The sequence below is a fragment of the Fukomys damarensis genome, unplaced genomic scaffold (assembly GCF_012274545.1).
Source record: "Fukomys damarensis isolate Sample0158 unplaced genomic scaffold, DMR_v1.0_HiC HiC_scaffold_13, whole genome shotgun sequence".
Lineage (NCBI taxonomy): Eukaryota > Metazoa > Chordata > Mammalia > Rodentia > Bathyergidae > Fukomys > Fukomys damarensis.
The window spans coordinates 11,142,795-11,167,806 of NW_022900925.1; the positions used below are offsets into that span (position 1 = coordinate 11,142,795).

Below are 25,012 nucleotides of genomic sequence, written 5' to 3' on the forward strand. Positions count from 1 at the left end.
TCTCAACTAGCTGGGATTACAGGCATGCGATACCACACCCAGGTAAGACCTCATCTTTCTGATGCGTATGTGGGGGTCTTGCTACATAGAGTAATTCAGACTGGCCTTAAATTCATGGTGATCCTCCTGCCTTAGCCTCCTGAGTGCGAGGATTACAGGCATGTGCCACCACGCCCTGCTGAACTCGTATATAAAGAGCTCTGAGAGAGGTATGGGAGAGCCCTTGGGTGGAAATGGAAGTTATCTCTAAACTGTCACTAATCCACCTACAACAGTAGCGAAGCAAGTGTTGTAGCTCCTCTCCCCGCCCTGCTCCCACGGCTTTGAAGTGCTATCTTTCCTGCTCAAATGTGAGAAGGTGAGTGTGTCATATTTGGGGTGGGCAGGAGGCAGCCACCTCTTGCATCTCCTTCAGAACCTGTGCATATGTTACCTTAGATGGCAAAAGGGACCTTGCCGAGTGATGGGAGATTTTTTGATGGAGAGAGTGTCCTGGGTTATACAGGTGGGCCCTACGTAATCATCTAGATCCTCTGAGGAAGGATGTGGGAAACTTGGAGTGAGTAGTAGGAGATAGGATGATGGAAGCAAGAGATGGGAGAGATGGAAAGCAGGAGCTGTGAGGCAGGAAATGGGGGCAGCTTCTAAGAGCTGGTAAAAGTGAGACAAGGGATTCACCCTGTGATGGGGATGTAGAGATAGTAGTGATTTTCATTTCTCATTCTTGGGATTTCTTCATTCTCAAATGAAAATTCACTAGCTCCATCCCTATTCATCTCTGACTGGAGGCCAATTTGATCATATTCTATTTATTTTTTACCTGTCAAGAGAACCTAGAATTTTTCTGTTGTAGGAAACAGCCTATGACCTTGGACCTGATCAAGGGGTGACAAGAATGAAAAATAAAGAGACACAGAATCAGATTAAAATCTGGAGGGCCGGGGGCTCATGTCTCCCTTCAACATAAAGCCCCAAGTGACTGGCACAACTTGGCTTTATTCACTCAGAAATTGGCACGAGCAATTAGAGTTACACAGGATTCATCTGTCTTCCTCCCTCCATGGTACTTGTCTGGGTAAACAACAGGTTCTCAGGTGTTTTTATTTTTGCATGGATTGTGTCAGTACACTTGCATGCCCCCTTTCTTCTTAGTGCTCACCGAGGAGGCCAATTAGGCCTCATTCTTCTCATCTGGTCTCCCACAGTCTATGGCCTGTCAGTTTAGCCCCGCCTAGTCATCACACCTATGGCATCTTCCTTTACACTTACTTTGCAGTTTTTAAAAACATGTTCAAGTTGGGAGTGGTGGTGCATGCCTGTAATCTCAACACTCCAGGCTGAAGCAAAAAGACTCCCCAGAGTTCAAGGCATGGACTACATGATGAATTCAAGGCCAGCCTGACCTACATTGTGAGACCCTGTCTCAAAAAAAAAAAAAAAACAACCCAATAAATAAATAAAAAGTGAGAAATAAATAAAACATGCCCACAAATTCTTTGACCTTAGTGACTCATAGAATGTAGTGAAAGTAAGGCTGCTTAACTTAGAAGACCAGGTCAGCAAAGGTTAGGTAGCTTCTGACTCATCATCATCCTGAGATGCTTGTCCAGGAGGAAGCCGGCTACCACACAAGAAACCCAACTACTCTGAGATTCCCACTTGCTGGAGAGCCCACATAGGTACCTTATTTACAGCCACAACTGATCTGAGCCACCAAGAATCAGAAGCCTGATGGCAAGAGAAGCATCTTGGCATCCAGTCCTGCCTGTCCTTCAGGTGAATTCTGGGCAATGGCTCGAGAGACAGTGAGAACTGGCCATTTCCCAAGGCCCTGACCCAAACAGCTGTGAACAAACTAAATGGTTTTTAAATCACCAGAGTTTTGAGTAACTTACACAACCCTAGTGACTAAAATAACCTTTCGTCTACCTTTAAGCGCACTGTAGGTACTATGGTTCCAAGGACAAAGACATGTCTCAGCTCCATGCAAATGTTGCACGGGTATACCTGTTTACCGTAGCTAGAGTGGATCCCTGTTCTTTTGTCTTCATAGGCTTTTATTCAGTCTTTGGCGTAAATAACAATTATTTCATTTGAGAAAATGTTTCCCACTATTCCCGTCTCCCTTGCCAACCATATGTTTCTAGCCAGAGCTGCTGTGTTCCTATTTGCCGCTTCCCACACCTACGTAGGAATGAAGGCACCTCTAGGAGCTGAAAAAGTGAGGAAATAAATTATTTCCTAGAGCCTTCACAAGGAATCAACCTGTCAACACATTATATTCTGCTGAACTTTGGCATCTCTGTAACTGTAAGAGAATACATATGTGTTTTTTGTTTTTGCAGTGTTGAGGATTTGTGAAAGAATATATTTGTGTTTGTGTTTGTTTTGTGGTGCTAAAGATTGAATACTGGAACTTGAGGATGCAAGGCAAACACTACCACTGAGTTATATACCTTGTCTCATTTGTGTTTTGAGCCGTGAAGTAGGTGAGGCAGAAAAAATAGAAAATTAGTGTACCCTGAACACTTCCTGGTTCTTTCTAATACCTTCTTGTTTATGTATAAACCAGCCCAAGAAATATTGCTGTCATTTGCTACCAAAACAATGCTTTCAGTGCTCACTTTGGCAGCACACACACTAAAACAGTCCTTTTAAAACAACAGCACATAGAGTTAGCCCTCCTTATCCACTGCTTCTGTATCCATGAGTTCAAACAATAGTGGACTGGAAAAAATTTTTTAATTACATCTCTTTTGAATATATAAAATATTTTTCCTTGTTATCATCCCCTAAGCAAACAGTATAATAACTATTTAATAACATCTGCTTTTTACTAGATGTTTAAATAACCTAGAGATGGTGTAAAGTCTGAAGGAGGATGTGTAAAAGTTATATGCAAACACTACATCATTTTTACACAATATCTTTTCTGTCTCTTCCATTCTGGTCCACAGAGCCCTGATAAGCATTGGTCACAGTCACTGTTGACTGAGAACTTTTTTTTTTTTGGACCTGGGATTGAACTCAGGACCTTGAGCTTGCAGGGCAGGCTCATTGTCACTAAGCTAAATCCCCAGCTCTTGACTGAGAACTGAGGGGACAGTGTGAGGGTGACAATTTTATTTTTAAAATCATAATTTAAAGAAAGGTTCACACTCTGAGAGCCTGTGGACGCTTATCCAATTTCAGCTTTTCCTACAAAGTCCTACCCAGAAAAGAATTCAAATTAGCAAATCTTTTATTTTTTTTCTTTTCTTCTTTACTGTGGTCAACTGTATATATCATAATACTTATCATTTCAACACCTTCTGTGCGTAGTTCTGTAGCAGTAAGTCCATTCATATTGTTGTGTAGCCATCTGTACCATCCATCTCTGGAATTTCTCATCTTTCCAAGCTAAAATCTACTGGACACTAACTCCCCACTGTCCCCTCCTTCTGACCCTGGTAGCAACTCTTTCTTGAAAAAGGATATACTATTTCCTAAAATTAAAAAAAAAACAAAAACCAAACATTTTACTTCCTGTCAAAGGCAAACATAGCCAGGCTCTCAGGCTATCTTTGAATCTTTGAATCATTACTAAGCAAAATAAAAGCAAACTTTCAAAGCAAGCCTCCCCCTAACCTTCAAGAAAAGTCACAACTTTGACTTCATGCTGTGTTCACCAACCGCACATGAGGTTTCCTGTGTGAATAAGATGCAGGGATACGCATCTCCACTGTAGGCCAGAGGACATGTGACGTGGAATCAGGTCATGCCTGTTGTGGAGGTTGATGAGGGCCCCTTTGGGTCTCAGTGGACCCAAAGTCAGAGTTAGACTTTTGTAGGTCTAGAGGCCTATGCAGTTAGTATTAAAAGTTAGTTTTCAATAAAACGTGAAATCATCAAGCTCATACTGGTATAAAAATTAACACCTGTAAAATATATTGTTTTAGTCAGTAACTGAAGAGGGATGAGACATATGTCATATTAGGTTTAAAAGAAAACCCAAAGGCCAGACAACATTTATAGATGAGAAGATGGAGCCTCATGGAAACAAGTTAGGTCACTGGGGTATGCACTTGCAGGGGATATTGGCACTGGCCCTTCCTCTTTTTCTATCTTTTCTTCCCAACTCCCATGAGGTGAGCAGCTCCCTCTACCACGTGCTCTCACCATGAAGTACTGCTTCACCACAGGCCCCAAAACAGCAAGGCCTAGCAAGGCTGAAACCTTTGAAATGAGGCTAAAACAAATCTTTCTTATTAAAAGTGGGTGGTCTCTGGTATTCTGTCACAATGACTGGCATGATTTAAGTCTAAAATGTCCCCCCAAGTCTTGTGTTCAAAGGTGGGACCTAGTTAGAAGAGGCATCACACTTAATGCTGAAATACTGAATGTCTGCTTGCCCTATTTGTATTCACCATTGTACTGAAAGTACTAAATAAGACAATAAAGCAGAGGAAGAGAATAAAAGGAATCCAGGTTGGAAAGAAAAAGCAAAACTATATGCAAAGAAGATACGGCTGTCTGTCTGTGGGAGATTCTATAGAAAAGATCAAATAATTGATGGGTAAGTTTAATGTCATTGCAGAATGCAATACAAAAGTAAGTTGTATTTCTACATACAAGCAAAGATCCATCAGATGTTGAAACTTAACAATATTATTTACAATGCCATCAAAAAATTAAATGCTCAGGACTCTCCTGACATTTAACAAAAGATATATAAGTCTTGTGTGTTGATGAGAAAAATTATACAGAATCTGAATAAGTAGAAAGCTATAGCATGTTCTAAATATGTGACATTATATTTTTAGTTTTTAATCCACAGTTCTTGGCCATAACCCCCCCCCCCGAGAATTTTCTTCCCTTAGGCAGGTTATACAGCTCTAATCTTTCCACACCCTTCTGTACTGGAGTTGGCCATTATTAAATTCTGTGACCTACCCTTGTTTGATAGTAGGTCATAAGATTTCTCATTCCAGAAGGGTCCTCCCATACCCTGGAGGAGGAATGTTGCACAGGTTAGTAAAGAATGCTAAAGTAGACAGGCCTTGCTGAGCTTCCCTACTCACTCTAGCGTTAGATCATACTCTTTTTATCTGATCACATTTTGACCTGATTATCTGTGCTTCAATCATGCCTTTGCAATGATAAAAACCCAAGAGGTTTCCCAGAGCTTCTAGATAGCTGGACACTTGGAGGTTCCTGGAGGGTGGCACGTTGGACTTCTGCAGCCCTTCCTTGTAACTTGCCCTATGCATCCCTTCATTTGTATTGTTTGTAGGATCCTTTATAACAAACCAATATATATAGTTATGTGTTCCTCTGAGGTCCATGAGCCATTTGAGCAGAGCAATTGAACCTGAGGAAAGGGTCATGGAATCCCAATTTATGACTGGTTAGTCAGAAAGACAAGTGAAAACATGAAACTCTGACTGGCATCTAAAGGAGAGGGTGGGGGGAGAGGGAGAGTGTTGAGACTCACCCCCAGCCTGTGGGATCTGATGCTATCTCAGGTAGAACGTGTATAACTGAATTCAATTAGAGGACATATCTAGTGCCCATCACTGCAGAATTGTTCATTTGCTGGGGGAGGAAATTCACATCTGTTTTTCAGAAGTCTTCTGTGTTGATTGTGGTGTAAGACTATAGGGCAAAAGGACACTTGCTTTTACTACTACAGATCAGAAGATGGTAAGATGTTGATTCTCCTCAAACTGGTCTACAAAATCAACTTGGGTCAAATCAAAACCCCAGTGGGTTTTTCTTTAGTGGAGTGAACTGATTTTAAAATTCATGAGGAAATACAAAGGAGCTAGAGTGGCCAAAATAACATGGAAGACAACAATATTGGAGGCCTTAAAACTACTTTATTCAAGATATTATTAAACTACAGTAATTAAAAGCTATGGGTTAATTGGTGTGAATAAACACAAATGTATCAGTGGAAGGAACAGGGTTAAGAAACAGATCTGCACATGTATGGTCAATTGATTTTCAACAAATGTGTAAAGGCAATTCACTGGAGAAAGGATAGTTTTTCCACTCTTTAAATAGGTCAATGGAACAGAGTAAAGAATTCAGAAATAGACCTACACATATACGGTCAATTGATTTTCTACCAAGTTACGAAGGCAACTCAGTCAAAAAAGAAGAAATGGTCTTTTCAACAAATAGTGTTGAAACCACAAAAGATTCATATCAAGAAACAAAACAGTTTTTAAAAAAACTGAAAATGAATTATAGAACTAAATGCTAACTGTAAAACTTTAAACTTCTAAAAGAAAATTCTCACGACTATTTGTTTAGCAAAGATTTTGTAGATACTTTATCAAAAGCATTATCCATAAAAGGAAAAAAAAATCAACATTTTGGGTCTCAATTATATTGGAAATTTGAACTCACTATGTAATCCAGCCTGGCCTTAAACTCATGGTGATCCTACTGCCTCAGCCAGTGGAGTGCTGGAATTACAGGCATGCGCCAGCACACCTAGTTAAAATTAGAAATTTTTCTTTGGAAGACACTGTTAAGAGAATGAAACAACAAGCCATGGCCTAGGAAACAATACTTGCAAATAGTAAAATCTGATAAAATCTTGTGCAGAGTATATACATTTTGGTTTTCTTTTTTCTCTTTTTGCTTTGTGCAAAAAAGACCTCTGAAAATGTAATGATGAGAAAACAGGGCTCGGGATGTGGCTCGGTGATGCAGTGCTTACCTGGCATGCACATGACTCTGGAGGGGCACGGGAGAGGGGAAGATGGTCCACAACTTTCCTTTATCCCTGTGTGGTGTGTGTAATCCCAGCATTCAGGAGGTAGAAGCAGGAGGATCATGAATTCAAAGACAGTCTGGGTTACACAGCAAGATCCTGTCTGAAAAAAAAAAAAAAGATTGAATAAATAAATAGCAATGCAATTGAATATGTGGAAATATTTGAATAAATACTTCACCAAAGAATCAAAAACTGGAAACAAGCCTGGCATAGTGATGAACACCTATAATCCAGGTACTTGGGAAGCTGAGACAGGAGTATCACCAGTTCAAGGACAACCTAGGCACTTTAGCGAGACCCTGTCTCAAAAAATAAACAAAACAAACATACATACAACCCAACCCCTTCTAAATATTTATCAACAAGTAAATATATAAATATAATATAGCCATACAAAGGACTGCTACTCAGCAATGAAAAAATAAGCTATTAATACACATAGCATTAGAATCTTATGTGCAATTATAGTTTTTCACACCTAATGGTATAATTGACAATGTGAGACCAGGTGTAGTGGTGCATGCCTATAATCCCAGCACTTGGGAGGCTGAGGCAGGAGGATTGCTGTGAGTTCAAGACTAGCCTGGGCTACATAGTAAGTTCCAGGTTAGTCTCAACTACGTAGTGAGACCCCGTCTCAAACCCCTCCCCCGAAAAAACAACAAAAAAAGACAATGTGAAATAGGAAGAAAAGGGCTAAAGGTGTAGGGGAAGTGGGAGGGGTAGGGAAAAGGAAATAAGGGAAAAGAAAAAAATATGAGAAAACAAAAAATGGAAATAAAGTTTTTATAAATAGGGAAGGAGGGGGTGAAGGGAGGACAGGGACAAGGGGAAAAATTGAGAACCAAGACCTGTCATGTAAAGATATAAGATCCCAATGATGAATGTAACTGTACTGTATACCTAAAATGTACCAGTAAGTTCAATGAGAAAAAAAATATGCATAGCAGCATGGATAGATCTCAGAATAATTAATGCCGAAAGAAACCACACAAAAAGGAATAAATACTGTATGATTCTACTTAGGTATAAAACTCCAAACAATGCAAACTAGTTTATAGTGACAGAAAGCAGATCAGTGGTTGTTGTAGGAGGTGGGTTGGGGGGTTTTGAAGAGAAATGGGATGATTACAAAAGATGGGAGAAAACTTTTGGAGATGAAGGATGTGTTCATTATTGTGATTGTTGTGATGATTTCTTGGAGAATACTGTATGATTCTACTTAGGTATAAAACTCCAAACAATGCAAACTAGTTTATAGTGACAGAAAGCAGATCAGTGGTTGTTGTAGGAGGTGGGTTGGGGGGTTTTGAAGAGAAATGGGATGATTACAAAAGATGGGAGAAAACTTTTGGAGATGAAGGATGTGTTCATTATTGTGATTGTTGTGATGATTTCTTGGAGATATAATGATTCCGAGGTGACAGATAAGTATCTATACATTCCAGATAAGATTTGGTTGTGGGAAGCCAGCACTGTTGAAAAGATCCGAAATAGATCCAAGGGCAAAACAAGGAGTGGTAGTCAGGTGATGTTCGCAAGGGTCCCACCAGAAAGATAAGGATAGGCTCTAGATCTAAAAAGGAGAAGCAAATGCACCCAGAATCATCTAAGGTGCATCCTCCAGCTCCCAAGACAGTCATGTGATCAAGTAAATCTGGGGCAAAGAAGGCCCTTGGGGACTTGAAAAAAAAAGTCCTGCAATGTCAGCTTGTCTCTCAGTTCTCCCCTGAGAATGGTGTCCTATGATCACAGCTCTTTGTGCTGACCGCAGCTGACTGCCTGTTTAGGAACCACTCACTCACCTTGGCCTCACCCAGCAGCAAAGGACCTCAGAGCCTGACCCTGTACCCACCTGCCTGCAAGGCAGCAAGGGGCCTCAAGGGGCTGAGGGCTCTTCCTGCTGATGTCAGGGCCTTTGGTTTTTCCCTGAGCAAGCCAGGAACTGGTTTCTCTCTAAAGTTAAGCTCCTCTTTCTGCCTGCCTTCCAACTCTAGGTGTAGTATAAGCCATGCATTTTCATCCTGCCCTGTGGCTTTCTTAAATGAGCCTGGGGCCAATTCCTGGCTTTCAGCCCCACTTCCTCACTTCTTGTTCCACCTCAGTTTACTCCCAAAATGCTGCAGCTGCCCTTGTGCCCTGATTAACGATGACCCCCTCAGGTGACAGAACTCTAAATATAGCTGCAAATTATATTTGCAGTGGCTGGCTGGCTTCCTGTGTACTCAGGACAAGAGACCAAGACTTGGACCTTCAACATGTGTGGAGATCTAGATCCTTACTGTCTGGGGGAGTCTTCAGAGTATAAGTTGACAGTCTGATGAGAGAGAAACACACACACACACACACACACACACACACACACACACACACACATATATTTTAACAAATATTAATTGAGTACGTACACTGGGCCAGACATGGTGCTAAGGGATTGAGAATAGTCCTAGTTTCATTAAGAAATTTGCAGTCACTGAAATACAGGAATAATTTCCAGATTTAGGAGATTCTATTTTCAACAGGGACACTTTTTGTTGTGGTATTTGTCGCTGCTGAGGATAGAACATAGGGCTTCATGCTAAGCATGAGCTCTGTGATTGAGCTAAGCTTCTGGCCTCAACAACACTTTGCTAATGACATTTTAGCAATTATTATAATTATTTGTTTAAAATTGCTCATATTATTTTTTTTCAAAACAGTCTAGGTGATATGCATCATTAATAACAGTGGATGTGAATATATATTTGAAACTTTCTTTTTTATTCTCTGTCTCTGTCTCTCTCCCTCACCCTATTTCAGTAAGATCTGATTAGCTTATCTCTGTTTCTGCCTCATAATGGGGTAACAAAGGATTCCTACTAGATGTAGAGGTATCAGCTCTGCCGTGTCTTTGTTTGAGGCAAGAGCTGGCTCTGTTAGTTTATCTTTAATCTGCACATCTTTGTGGGCCCCATGTCCAGGTCAGAGAGTCGGGTTGGTGGTAGCTTGATAATCTAATCAAAAAGTTGGTAGAATTGGGCCCATTTAAACCACAGTACGTCGCAATATGGCGAAATCAAAGGTCATGGCTGCCACTGCGCACCCTCACCCTGATCTGCAGGTGTACCTCTCCCTTTTCTGTTGGGGACAGTTTTTGCACCCTGTCCCTACATGAAATGATTTGACCTGCACACCAGGATGCCAGTGCAAATCTGTTTAATATATGGTAGCCACGTTTGAGTTACAGTATTTCAGCCATTTGCAACATAATACAAAATCAGAAGTCCATGGTTCATTTTGTGGATTTCTGGAAACAGGGCCCTGGCATCTGTCTTTTTTTATTTCTAGATTGGATAAAAATCCAAGGTAGCCCATAAGAAGCATCTAGTATGGAATTCTTGGTTTTCTGCCTAAAATAACCCAATGGCCACTTATTGCATTGAGAAAAATCCAAATCCCTTACTGGGGGACTCAAGTAGGGCAATGACTTAGGGTTGAACCCAGGGCCTTCACACTGAGCTATATCCTTAGCTCTTTTATTATTTTTTGTTTTTGAAAAAAGATCTTGTAAAATTGCTAAGTTGTCCAGGCTGAGCCCAAACTTGTAAACCTCTTGCCTCAGCTCCTAGAGTGCTGGAATTACAAGTATGCACCACCGGGCCTGATTTAATCATTCATTTTCGTGATATTTGAATCTTCCAAAATAAAATATTTTTATATAAAATAGTCATGGGGGGGTAACAGGGATCAAAGTGGGGTTCTTGAGCTTGCAAGACAGGCGGTGGAACCACTGGGCTAAATCCCCAGCTCCCTAAAATAGTCATTTTTTAGTTTTGGGTTTTATAAAAACTAAATTAAAATTTTTTCTTATTAATTTAACATTGAATTTAATTCAAGTTCTTTCCTTATTGGCTAAATGCCTTTCATTATATAAACAAAAATTTCATTGCTTCCTGTTAGAACAAAAGCAAACTCATGGAAGGCAGCAGCTGTGGAATATCCTGAAAATGGTATAATTTTGAGTCGATGTTGCTAGACTTAAAATTGCAATTGTTCTGGTTTCTTTCATCTCACCGCATTGACTAGGAGCTTCAGATGATTATTAAATTAGGGACGGGATGGGCGTGGTGGCACACACCTGTAATACCAGCACTCAGGAAGCAGACAGATCACTGTGAGTTTAAGGCCAGCCTGGGCTACCTAGTGAGATCTAGGCCAGCCTGCACTATACAGAGAAACCCTGTCTCAAAAAAAAAAAAAAAAATTAGGGATAGACGACACAAATTCTGAGGCAGTCACTAGTTATGTGACTTCAGACTCCAACATCAGAGACTAATGCTTCATCTGCAAAATGGAGATTAACAACAAAAATAATTAAATGTGAGGCCTTTCTGTTGGGAGAGTACACACCTGTGTCAGCTGCTTGGGAAGTGAGGAGAGAGGATTGCTGGAGCCTATGAGTTCAAGACCAGCTTGGGCAACATAGAAAGACCCTGTCTTGAAAAAACCAACCAACCAACCAATCACAACAACGAAAACTAATATAAGAGGTCTGAGAAGCAAAGGTGGTATTATTGAGAACAGAGGGAAAAATAGGGAGCCAAAATAAGTGAAACGAGAGACTAGACTAATATGTGCATGTCCCATTCCACTTATTTTAGCATCTCTGGTAGTCTACCATTAGAGCTTTATTGGAGAACAGATTTACACAGGTCACCGAAGGAAGAGGCAAGTTGCAATGCATAACTTAAAGAATAGCTACAATCATCTTGCCTCTACTAATTTAATAATTATTGGAGGGTCCTAGTCAGTGCAATGAGATGAGGAAAAAAAAAAAGAAGTACAATTGTAATTTTAAATGTAGTGATGTAGGCTCTAAATTAAAGACTCAAAACTAATCTAGCCTTGGTCTAAACAAAACAAAACAGAGCATTGATAGTGTGATTGCCCAGTATGCTCAAGGCCCTGAATTCAGTCTTGAGCACTGAAATAAAACATGTTAATCACAACAATATTTGATGAGAAGCCTGGAGAAAAGACATACTTTTGCCAAAATTATTTGAGAATGCAAGTATTGTTCTACTTATAATTATCTAAGCAAGAAGGAAGAAAAAGTTAACACTGTGGGAGACTAGCCAGGTGTCACCAAAGATCTCATTCATGATTGAGTTTTACATGCTTGCTTTGCTGTCATTGTGATGAGTGTTCCTCTCAACCTGTGTTTACTGGTTTTCAAGGAGAAGGAAGTAAATTGATTCCATGAGATATCCTTCTGTTAGAGCACAAGAGGCTTTTTGTTGTTGATTAATCTCTTAGGAATGTAACCTTTAACCACAAATTTGAGATATTCATAAAACTTGTAAAATAGATTTATTAGGACCAATTTTATTTTCTCATTTAGGCTACAAGATTTGCCTGTTGTAAGAAATTGAATTTTCCCATTTAATTTGAAATGAATACAATGGTTTTATAATAATTTACATAACATTTTATAACGAAGTATTTACATTGCAGACAGTCAAAGAATTGCTCGGAGATCTGGAGAACTAAGTTGGAGTTTTCAGGGTAAGAACAACAACTAACACCATGTCCTAGAATTGATCATCTGATGAGGACGCCTCTGCTGCCAGTCCAAAAATGTAGGCAGATGCCACAGTCCTGGGAATGGGCGACCACCAGACGCACTGTTGCTCCTATTGCCACCATCTTCACCATTGCCAGGGAGGGTTCTCCATTGCCTCTGTTTATTCTCACCTCTGGATTTAAAATTCAGGACACTACCTTTAATTGGCTGCACTTAGCCCATGTGCTTAATCCTATTTGCAAAGAAGACTGGGAAAGTAAGTATCTGACATTTTTAGCTTCTATGTGGGGAAGACTATGCCATTCACCAATGTTAGGATGGGAAAAAGGGTTCAAATATAGGGACTATAGAAAAGAGGTTCTGATAAATTAAAAGAAAGGGTTCAGAGTCTGAGAAGCCACTAAAATGATAAAAGTCTATTATAGTTAATTCAAGCTATCCTCTTACTTTGCACCTGTGCCCCAAAAATTAACTGTTGTATGAGAAAATCACCCCACCATATTGATTGAACTCACTCTCAGTCTTTAGCCACAGGTCTCAGAGGAATCTGCAACACTTCCAGACTATTCTATCCACTTCTTAGTACATTTTTTACTTTTGCTTTTTTATATTCTTTATTGCTAACAGTGTAAAATAATCAACACTTTTTACTTTCTGAGATAGTAGTTCTTATTCTCCCCCTCATCCCAGTGGTGTCTTTGTAAGGGATCTCTGGAAAAAAACAGTGTGATCAGAGGGTTCTGTTGGTCTTCTCTTTCCACCAGTGCAGCCCTTCCACTTGTTCTCTGTATCCCACCCCCTCTCACCTACTCGAAGACTTTTCTCCTGTAATATTCTCTTTCACATTCCACTGGATCGTTCCACTAGTGTAGGCACGTGTCTTAATGTTACTCATCTTCAAAAACAGAGACAAAACAAAATAAAAACTTGCTTCGAACACATTCCCTGTTCCAAATCCTGACTTCCTAGTCTCTTTCCCAATAAAGCTCATCACTTGAATTATTATTATTATTATTGGTTTTTTGAGACTGGGTCTCACTATATAGTTGAGACTGACCTGGAACTCACTATGCAGCCCCAGGGTGGTCTCCAACTCACAGCGATCCTCCTGCCTCAGCCTCCGGAGTGCTGGGATTACAGGTGTGCACCACCACGCCTGGCTGAATTATTTATTCTTACTCTCACTCTTGAATATCTCCAGCTTGTCCTTAAACTAGTAAAATTGGGCTCTTGTCCTCACTATTTGGTCAAGGTCACTAATGACCCACATATGTCTTGCCACAATCAATGTTTGGTTTTCCTGTTGGATCTTATTGAATTTAGCAGCATTTGAGAATGTTGAACACTAAGCCCTTTTTCAAATGGGTTCTTTTGGAGATTCCATGGTTCATAACTCCCTTTTCCTCCTCCTCCTTCTCAATCTTCTTGGCTTCCCCAGGATGCTGTCCTTCGTCATCTTCTCTCCTTTATTTCCATTCCCTTTCTGAGTGATTTTTGAGGCCCTTAACTTAATTTTTTCTCCATATATTTTACCAAACATCCCTTCAACTTCTTATTTCGAAAAATTTCAATCTTACTGCGAGCAGCCATATCAATTGCTAACATTTTGGTACCATCCCCCATTGCCCTACTCACTTTATTTTTTGCATTTGAAAGCAAGTTTAACTTCAGTCAACATGATACATTCCTCCTTGAATACTTTATTTTTCTCACTGAGTTTATTGGTACATTTTAGGTATACAGTACAGCTACATTCATCACTGGGATCTTGTACCTTTACCTGACAGGCCTTGGTTCTCATTTTTTCCCAATAGCCCTGCCCTCTCTTCACCCACTCCTCCCTTCCCTATTTACAAAAACTTTATTTCTATTTTTTCATTTCTCCTTGAATACTTTAGCATGTGCACTCCAAGATTAAAGATTTTCCTAAATAGCTATAATACTACTATTACATCAAAGAAAATTAACAATAAGTCTAGGCATGTAGCTCAGTGATATAGCATGTGTGTGGTCCAGAATTTGATGCTCAGAAACGCCTTTCCTCTGGTGGGTGTGGTAGCACATGCCTATAGTCCCAGCACTAGAGGAGGCTGAGACAGGAGGGTCACTGTGAGTTGGAAGCCAGCCTAGGGTACATAGTGAGTTCAAGGACAGTCTGAACTACACAGTGAGACTCTGTCTAAAAAAAAAGGCGTAAACAAGAATCACTTCCCTCAAAAAGGAAAAGGAAATTACTAATAAATTAATATTGTTTGGCTGGGCATGGTGGCACATGCCCATAATCCCAGCACAGAGGAAGCTGAGGGAGGAGGATCGCTGTGAGTTTGAGAATAGCCTGGGCTACATAGTGAGTTCCAGGTGAGTCTCAACAACATAGTGAGACCCTATCTCAAAAAACAGACAAACAAAAAATTGTTTAATATGCAGTCTGTATTTGAATTTACCCAAATCTCCAAAATATGACTTTTTAGAAGCTTTTCTTCTAAGTTTAAGACCCAACTAAGATTCTTCTATTATATTTTATCACTGTCTCTCTATTCTTTTTCTTTTCCACCTTTTTTTGTTGTTGTTATCTACTGCCTCTTTTCCCTTTTTGTATTGGTGCATTTTAGATATACATAATGGTAATATTCATTATAGGGAATTTTTATCTCTATCCTTTTATTGCAGAATAAACAACCTCCTCACCCACTTGTTTCACTTTTTTTCTTCATAATATTAACTTTTTTAAGCATCTACTTTTGTTAAATGATTGTAGATCAGTGGCTCTCAACCACAGTGCTTTTAAAAAAATTTAATTTTATGGGTACATTTTAGGTATACAATATGATGACATTCATCACTGGAAACCTGTACCTTTACATGATATATCTTGGTTCTTATTTTTTCTCCATTTCCCTGCCCTCCCTTCAATCCCTCCACCTCTCTATTTACAAGGACTTTGTTTCTGTTTTTTCCTTTCCCTTCTTTCCTTCCCCCGTCCCTCCCACTTGCCCTTTCCCTTTGGACCTTTTCTCCCTATTTTACATTATCTATTATACATTTTGAAACAAAGACGTTAAATTGTCATTATTTGCAGATGACATGATACTCTTTATAGAAGACCCCAAGAACTCCACCAAAAGTCTTCTAGACTTAATAACCAAATTCAGTAGAGTAGCTGAATATAAGGTTAATACACAAAAATCAATAGCTTTCCTGTACATGAACAACAGACTCACTGAGAGGGGAAGTGGAGAAACAACTTTCACAATAGCATCCAAAAATTAAATACCTCAGAATCAACCTAATGAAAGAAATCAAAGACCTCTCCTCTGCAAACTATAGTATTCTCAACCATAAGACTTTTACTCGCTAGGTGACATTTAGCAATGTTTGAAGCCTTTTTTTTTTTTTTTTTGGTTGTTACAATTAGGAAGGTATTACTGGTATCTAGAGGGAAAAGGTCAGGAATGTTGCTAAATATTTTACCATGCACAGGACAGATCTTACAACAAAGAATTACCTAGCCCAAAATCTCATTAGGGAACATCAAAAGGTGTCTCTTTGGCTGGAACAATAAGAACTCAGAATAATGTCTCTTCATGAAGACACAGTTACCTTTAAATCATGCAATGAGTCCAGAAACCCAAAATAATAGATCCTAAACAAGAGTAGCACTAATGCCCTAAATTTGCCTTTATGCCAAAGAGGGGAATTGTTAAGTAAAAATTACAAGGGCTCTTGTTTTGCACTAAGCTCCTACATTAGACTTCAATAGATCAGGTTAAAAAACCCAAATGGGGTCACTGACACCAAAGTTCCAAGATGAAATTAAACTGTTTACCTGACCCTCCTTAAAATCAGGATAATAGAGATAACAGCCGTATTTCTCAAACAGAATAATTTCAGTTGGCAGGAGAACGAAGTTTCCTCTGCTTTAATCTTACCCAAAAGAAGTAACCTGAAATAATCTGATGTTAGCCAATCAACTATTTCTCTATTCTGTGTCCTTGTCTCCATTTTAACAAGGAAAATAAGTTTGAAATGACCAATCTACTTTCTATTCGTTTCTACTTTCTTTAGTCTTTCTTCACTTATGAAAGCAAGCTTTTCTACTCAGCCCACCTGAACACTTATGCTGTTTTATGGAATGAAGTGTTGTCTGATTACAGAATTGAAATAAAGCTAGTTAAGTTTGCTCTTTTAAAAAAGTCAAGCTGGGCATTGTGGTGCACACCTGTAATCTCAGCACTTGGGACCCTGAGGCAGGAGGATCTCTGTGAATTCAAGGGCATCCTGGGCTACACAGTGAGTTCAAGACCAGACTAAACCATATAATAAGATTCTGTCTCAAAAATACAAAACAAAACAAAAAAAGTTGGTAGTGCCAAGGTTATGAAATCTTAGTCTGGATTTTTTGTTTATTCTTTAAATTCATGTTCATCATTTTTTGCAGGAAAACTACACAAGTGATATTGTTTGCTTGTTTGTTTGTTTGTTTGTTTGTTCTTTGAGATCAGGTCTAAATTGTCCAGGCTAGTATCTTCCTTCCTCAACTTTCCAAATAGTGGGATTACAAGTGTGTGTACATGCCTGATGATATAGTGGCTTTTAGTGAAATCTAATCAGGAGGCCCTTCCTATCAGGTTATCCCTCTTGGTGGTCCCCAGGTCTAATCACTTAGTTAAGCAAAGACTTCTGGACCTCCCCATTGTAAAGCTACATCTTTCCTCTTTGGAATTAAAAGTAAGTTGTATGGCGATACTTGGAGATCTTGTGATGATTTGTTACTGAAAAATATTTTTTGCAATACCTTAGCATTCATGAATGATCCTTGCCTGAATGAACTGTGACACTGGGTATTGTCGAATGGTTATTTTATTCTTTTAATCTGTCATTCTTTCTGTGATTATTAGCAGGTATCCTTCAGTAAAGAAAGAAATTTTCACTTAATTTTCTTCTTGTCACTTTAGTATTACTGTAGGCTAATACTAATGGTAATTTTGTATTCAATATATTGTAATAGTCCATTACCATAATTATTCATCTCCTGCTCAAACTGTCACTAATTTGGCCATTAGAGCCACTCAGGCTTGCTTCTGTATCCTTTTGACATTTCCCAATAGTCTTTGAGCAATCATTTACTTTTGGCACAAAAACATATCCAAGGCTTACCTTCTTTGTTTTCTTGCCCCATTCCAGAATCATTCATTTCTCCAAATGTTTCATGTTTTTCTTCATATTTAGAAGCCAAGAATTGATGATACGTATGTTAATTACTACTAGGGCATCATTATTTCCAGGCCCTTTCAGTATACAGAAAAAAAAAAACACAAACTCTTAGAAAATTACATACATTTAAAAAAAATCAAACTAGGCATAGAAGTACATACTAAGGAAAATGAGGCAGAAGGATTGCAAGCTCAAGGCCCTCTTTGACAACTTAGATGAACTTTGTCCCAAAATAAATAGAAAGGGTTTGGGATATAGCTCAGTGGTAGAGCTTGCCTAGCCAGCATGATAGTAATTTTGTGCAAGCATGTACCTCTGAGTGTGTGTGTGTGTGTGTGTGTACCAACCCAGGGCCTCATGTGTGCTAGGTAAGTGCTCTACTACTGAGTTTCCCCCAACCCATAGATAGTAATCATAGATAGTAATTTTTATTAGTTTTCCACAGTGGCTGAATAAAGATCGCTGAGAATATTCTTCATATCAACAGAAAGCTAGAAAAAATCATCAAAATCAACTTTTTCAAAACTCTGAAAATTAACCAGAGCCTCACAAAAATCTGAGGAGTATTTCCTTCAGGAAAAAGAGCAGTGAGTATCTAGGTAAGAGCAGAAATCTTTGTGCTGTTTAGATCCCCCTCTCACTAGCTTTACATCTTGAAATCTATAAAAACCAGCATTCACTTGAAGGGACAGAGAATTGTGAAACTCCCTCCAATTCCTAATGTAGAGAATTGTCTCTGTTTTATCTTTCTGAGAGATCCCTGGAAATCTCCACACCTAGTGTGTCTATTTACTTAAACTGACTCATAGTTCACCCATGCAGACTTGGGAAGAGCAGGAAACTTGTTTTAAAAAAATCAGCTGCAATTGTTTAATGTCATGCTACCTGAGGTGATTATACTATATGGGACTGAGACAAAGCAGACCAAAGAACTTGAAAGCTGGTGAATGTGATGTTTGTACAGCCTTTGATATTCTCTTATTCTCTCCCTCTCTCTCCCTCCCTGCCTATCTTTTTTGAGACATACTCTTGCTATGTAGTTCAGCCTGGCCTTGAGCTCACTATGGAGCCCAGGCTGGCCTTGAACTTGTGGCAGTCCTCCTGCTTCAGCCTCCCAAGTGCTGGGATCACAGATGTGCACCACCTCACCTGGCTATCTACATGTGCACATGCCCAAGAAAGGCTGGAGAAAGCCCCCATCTCCCACCTCTAGTGAACCTGAAGGTGTCCCAAAAGCAAGAAGTGAAGTGTAAGGCAGATTTGTAAACTATCTGCAGCAGCACTGGTGGTGTAAGCCAGCATACACACCACCCCTTGGCAAAAGCTGTGAGACTTACTGGTTCAAGACATTTAAGGAAATCTCTGTCCAATTATTAGCTGACCATTAAATTTGTTAAGTAGAAACATCAGTAACTGTACAGACAAGAAATACAGACTTTACAGAATTAGCCCAGGAGAATCATTAAACAGTTAACATCAACAACAGTAAACTGAAATAATACAGAGGATAGGGGAATTTGATTTCCAGAGTTACTTCCTTTTATTATTTAAAATGTCCAGTTTCAACAGAAAATGAGAGAGAGATATGGAAGTATGGCCTGCACATAGGGGAAAAAAGCAGTTAGTAAAAGCTGTGCTTCAAACATTGGATTAATTAAATATTTTAAGTCAGCTACAATAAATATGTTCAAAGAACAAAGAGAAGCCAGATCTAAAGAACTAAAGTATGAGAATGATGTCTCACAAAAATAGAGAACCACAATGGTGATATAGAAATGATGCAGAGGAACAAAATGGGAATTATGATTTGAAAAATAGAACAAATGAAAAAATTTTAAAAACTCACTAAAAAGGTTAAACAGAAGATTTCAACTGGCAGAAGAAAGAATCAGTAAACCTGAAGATAGATCATTTGAGATTATCCAGTCTGAGAAACAAAAAGAAAAGAGGAGTAAAGAATAATGACAAATCCTAAGAAATCTATGGGACACCATCAAGCATACCAATATGTGAATGAGAGTCCTAAAGAAGAGAATCAAGAGAGGAAGGGATAGAAAGAATATTGAAAGAAATAATAGCAGAAAACTTCCAAAATTTTATGAAAAACATTAATTTGCTATTCTAAGAAGCTCAACGAACACCAATTATTACACGCTGTAGTGATGCACACCTACATACATCACAAACAGTCCAAAGTCAAGGCCAAAGAGCAAACCTTGACAACAGTGAGAGCATGGGGCTTTCTTTATGAAGAAGAAATCCTCTATAACTGCTGACTTTTAGTAAAACAACAACAACAACATAGCGATTAGGAGACAGAAGATGACATATTCACCACCGAAGGAAAAAGATCAACAACCAAAAATGATATATACAGTAAAATGATCCTTCAAAAATGAAAGGGAAATTAAAGCATTCCTAGATGAACAAAAAGATGTGACTTCCAGTGAGTCTGCCCTACAAAGAATGCTAAAAGGAGCTCTTTAGGCTGAAATGAAAGGACAAAAGACAGAAATTTAAATCCACATGAATAAAGAATAATTATAAAGGAGACTATATGTGAATTTAGTAAAATTTATTTTTATTTATGATTCTTTTTCACTTATCTTTTTTAATAATTCTTTTTTCTGCCTTATGACAAAATACAACTATATATTTTACATATAAAGTAATAGTTATTAAGCTGTCTTTATGGTGCTATGTTTTCTATTCTATCAGAAATTATGTTAATGTAGACAGATTAAATAGTCCCACCAAAGTGCAAAAATTGGCAATAGATGAAAAATCACTGACTATATCTTGTCTCGAGTCATAAATTCACATCCACTACATGGATAGAAAACATAGTCGATGCCAATAGTATTCATAGGAGAAATGGAATGCCTATACTACATACAGAGTACATAAAATATACTTTAAGATGAAAATTGTTATTAGAAACAAATGAAGCCACAGTATAATGATACAAAGTCATTCAATCAGAAAAATCTAACAAATGTAAACACATGCTTCTAATAACAGAGTCCCAAAATTCATGATCTGTCAGAATTGATGAGAGAAATAGACAATTCTCACAGTATGCATAGTATACTATATTTTGTTAAGAAACAAGAGGAAAATAAGACTGTATGTTCTGTATTTCCTAATTTTTATAACACCTTTATCATGTATACTCTTTTGAGCACTCATTTAAAAATTTATCGTAACATTCACTTGATTGGGTTTTTTTTTTTGTTTTGCTTTTTGGGGTTTTTGTTGTTGTTTTTTTGAGACAGGGTCTCACGGTGTAGTTGAGACTGACCTGGAACTTGCTATGTAGCCCAGGCTGGTCTTGAACTCACAGTGATCTTCCTGCCTCAGCCTCCTGAGTTCTGGGATTACTGTAACATTCACTTGATATGAGTACATAAAGCAATTTTTCTTTCTCTTTATCGCTACATGGTATTCAATCTGTGACTATATTATCTTTAACTCAACAAATTTCCTATGTTTGTGGCACAGTTAATTTAACACTTTGCTATGAAAAATAAAATCACAATTATTGTGCAGTTGCTTCAATTTATCCAGATGTATCCCCAGGGTAATTTTGTATAAAAGGATAAACAATGAATAATATGAATATAGAAATTTGTTAAATATTGCCCAATATTGCTGGTACAGCTTTTGTTCCACTTTGCACTTCCAACGACAATGTGAACTAATACTTATTTTTTTCACACTTTCATTAATTGACTAGGCTGCCACCTTTGGATATTACCAATCATGGAAGAGAGAAACTTTATTAGTTTACTACAGTTTCAGTTTTAATTCCATTTTGAATGGCAGTTGAGCATGTTCTGATAATTTTTTTTTTGATAAATGCTTTTGAAACCTTTTAAAATATCCTTTGCCCACTTTTCCATTAAAGTTTTGGTTTTGTTTCTCCAGATTTTTTATTTTTATAGAAGGTATCAAACTCAGGACCTTTTGCTTGTGAGGCAGGTGACAGAGCCACTAAGCTAAATCTCCAGCCCTGTTTCTCCAGATTTTACAGAGCACTTTATATATTCTGAGCCATTCACTATGAATATCATCTGAATACTACTGAATTCCAAATTTTTATTTTTATATCTGAACTTCAGAAGAGTATACCCAACTATCTACTTGATATTTGCACTTAGATACCTTATAGGCATGTTAGATCTAAAGCAAAAGCAGAAATATATTTTCTCCTCTGCAAATGCTCATATGAACAAATAATATTCCTGACTTCCAGGAAGATGACAGAGTGGTGAGCAGCAGAAGAGGCCTCCAAGATTTAGTGTCCTGACACTGGAATATAGTGCTATGAGGAGAAGGAGTGGGTCCCTGGGACCCAGAAAGGATCTCAAGAGAGAATTGAATCCCATAGGGAGAGTGAAGAGAAAGACTGCAACAAAGGAGAGAGGTGGCAGGTGGCTATTTTTCCCTGAACCTGGAATCATGGCATGTAAAAGGTGGTTTGAACTTGCAGACACATGGTGAAATACACTTGGGGAATGGAGCAGTGGATGTAGCAGACTGCAGTGGCTGGTGAGTTATTTGAGTTCAAATGTAATCCAGGAGAGGGTGATTGGCCAATAGCCATCTTGGAGAGGGGCTGACTGAGCTCAGAACTCAGAATAGTTGTGGGCCAGCTCCATCTAGTGGCTCTCAGTGTTGCAGTGAGGATGCTGAATTCAAATTGGCAAGAGGTCAGGGAGCTGAAGTCAAGCTGGCAGGAGGCACACAGACTGTTGCAGGCTCAACAAATCCAGTTCTAGTCTCACAGCCAGAAATCAGCCTGAACTTCAGTGGAACTAAAGCTGCAGGCTTGCTGGAATTATGCACTACCATGCTGTAAAGCTTTAGCTGGCTTGTTGGGATTAATCTGCTTGGATCTGGACTCTGCCCATGTTGTCTATCAGTGACAGCAGAGACATGGTTTGGATTGGAAATTTTTTTTTCTTTTCTTTTTTCTGGATTTTTGCTTGTTTTTTTTTTCTTGATTGTTCTTGTTTTTCTAGGATATGAGCAGTTTCTAGTTTGTTCTGTTCTTGTTTTTATTTCTTCCTTCTCTCTTTCCATCCTGTATTCTTCATTAATTTCCCAAAGTTTGTGAGGTTTACTTTGTCCTCCCACCTTGCTTCTAATCTACTTCTCCTCATTGTCCTCCTCCTCCTTCTTATTTTTTACCCCTAAGCCCTTTTATGTTTTCCCCTAAGGGTAAAATTGCCACATTGAAGGCTTATTTACTGCATATAATTTTCTAGCTCATTTTAGCTTTTGTTATATAACCACAAATCTAGTTCATATGGATAAAGGTGGCAAATTAATAGCTACTACAGTTTGTTATTTTCTAGGTGGTTTGATGCTATTGCTATTGCTGATAGTACTACTTCAGTGAAGGTGATATAATTGTGCTGATCAGCTATTTTTTTCTCGTATACCAAGACTGAGAGTACCTAAGAGTCTTAAAAACTACTACAGACTAGCGCCAAAGAAGAAGGGGCTGGGCCAAGTAAGCAGCAACTTCTCATCCCCAATAAATTGAAGAGGTAGGATCTTACAACAGTCTCAAAACCCAAAATCCAGCTACATCTGGGAAACACCTGGTGAAATAGTCATTTCCTAAGGGCTTTGAATATTGGCAAAAAAGCTACTCACCATAAGCAAGTTACAAGCATCAATCCAGGAATTAAATTTTTAAAAAATGAGAAGACACTTATGCAAGATGCAAGCCAAGACTTTCAGTTCATCACAGGCAAATCCAGGTGGCAATGAGATGGAATAATCTGAAACTCTCTGAAGTGGTAGCAGTAGAACTAACAAAGCAGGTGAAAGAGCCTCTAGAAAAAAAATCAAAGTGGAAATAATTTCTCAGGTAACTACAGAGATGGTGACCATAGTGAAAGATATTCTTAGTGACACTAGAGCAGATAGAGATAAAAATAGAGGTGCTCAGGAAAATGATGGAAATTATGAATGCCCAACATAGAAAAAGAAATGGAATCCTTGAAACAGATTCAAACAGATATCCAGGAGATTAAAAATTCCTTTGAAAGTATATGCACAGGCCATTGCTCAAGCGCGGGGAGGTAGCCTGGGCCCTGATCCACTGCGGGAAGGAGAGCCACGCCTGCTCCTGACCCAGCCACCATTGCTCAAGCGCTGAGAAGGTAGCCATGCAGGCGCCCCTGAACCCCCATAAGTCGTCCCCCCCTGCACTCTCAGACCTCCTGACTGTGCCAGTCTTTGGACCCACTCTGCAGAGGCAGAGGTGGTCATCAAAGGTATTTTTCTGAGTTCCCAACTTTGAACATCTTTAAAGAAAGGGCATGGGAAACATGTAATAGAATGGTGTGGAGTTGGGAAACTCAATCTGGGCCTTGCAGCCCGAGGTCAGTCAGCATCATGGGGTTCAGCCATCAGCTAACTGAGACCAGGGGACTTGCATCTTTGCTCTGTCTGAGCCATTAAATGGTAAATACACTATATTGAAATTTTGTTCACTGCAGATATGTTCTGGACTGCTTCTTGATTTCAATTTAATTCAAATGATTTAAGGATGATACACTAGTGACTACCACAGATGGTCAGTGTCCAAGTTGTGCTTGATCTTAATGTGTTGCTGATTGTATCAGTTGGGATAAAGCATTGCGGTTGATTTGATGAGTTGTTTCTCTGATGTTATGAAGACGAGAATGTCTGTGGGTCGTTAGAGACACAGAAGCTAGGGTGCAACTATATCAGGAAGATTTGGGTGATAATCCAGAGATTAAACCAAGGACAGTCCAACAACAGAAATAAAAATGAGAAAACACTTAAGCAAGACACAAGGACAGACTTCCAGTTCACCAATGGCAAACAGTAGGGTAAATGAGGATGAAAAGGCTGATAGTGAACCACCAGAACACCCTGAACTTATAGCACAGGAAGTAACAAAACAGATCAATCAGGCTCTAGAAAAATTCAAAACAGAAATAATTTCCCAGATAACCATAGAGATAGTGAGCAAAATGGAAGTCACAATTAGAGACTCTAGAGCAGAAACTGACAAAAAAATAGATGAGCTCAGGACCATGATAGAAGCCATGAAGGCCCAGCATAAGAAAGAAATGGAAAAAATAAACGCCCAACATAGGAAAGAAATGGAATCCATAAAACAGATTCAAACAGATATCCAGGAGATTAAACACTCCACAGAAAGTGTCCACAACAGAATAAAAGAATGCGAAGATAGACTCTCAGATATAGAAGATAAGATTGCAGTCAGTGACCATGAAAACAGAGGTCTCTTAAAAACAGTAAGGGATCATGAGAAATCGATCCAATGACTCCTAGATGATGCAAAGAAGAATAACATAAGACTGATAGGAATACATGAAGTAGCAGGAGAAAATACAAATGACTTTAAAAAGCTGTTTGCAGAATTAATGACAGAAAACTTCCCAAACAGAGGAGAAGACTTT

General features: G+C 38.8%; 1 long non-coding RNA gene across 2 annotated transcripts; it reads left to right on the forward strand.

Annotated features, from left to right (window-relative positions):
- The first annotated feature begins 3 nt into the window (after nt 1-3).
- LOC104849396 lies at nt 4-18,581 on the forward strand. Of its 2 annotated transcripts, none has more exons than XR_776744.2 (3): nt 4-42; nt 12,260-12,585; nt 17,989-18,581. It is a non-coding gene; the product is annotated as an uncharacterized LOC104849396 (long non-coding RNA). The 2 variants fall into 2 exon arrangements; XR_004516951.1 differs by lacking the exon at nt 4-42 and adding an exon at nt 136-4,555.
- The last annotated feature ends 6,431 nt before the right edge of the window (nt 18,582-25,012 follow it).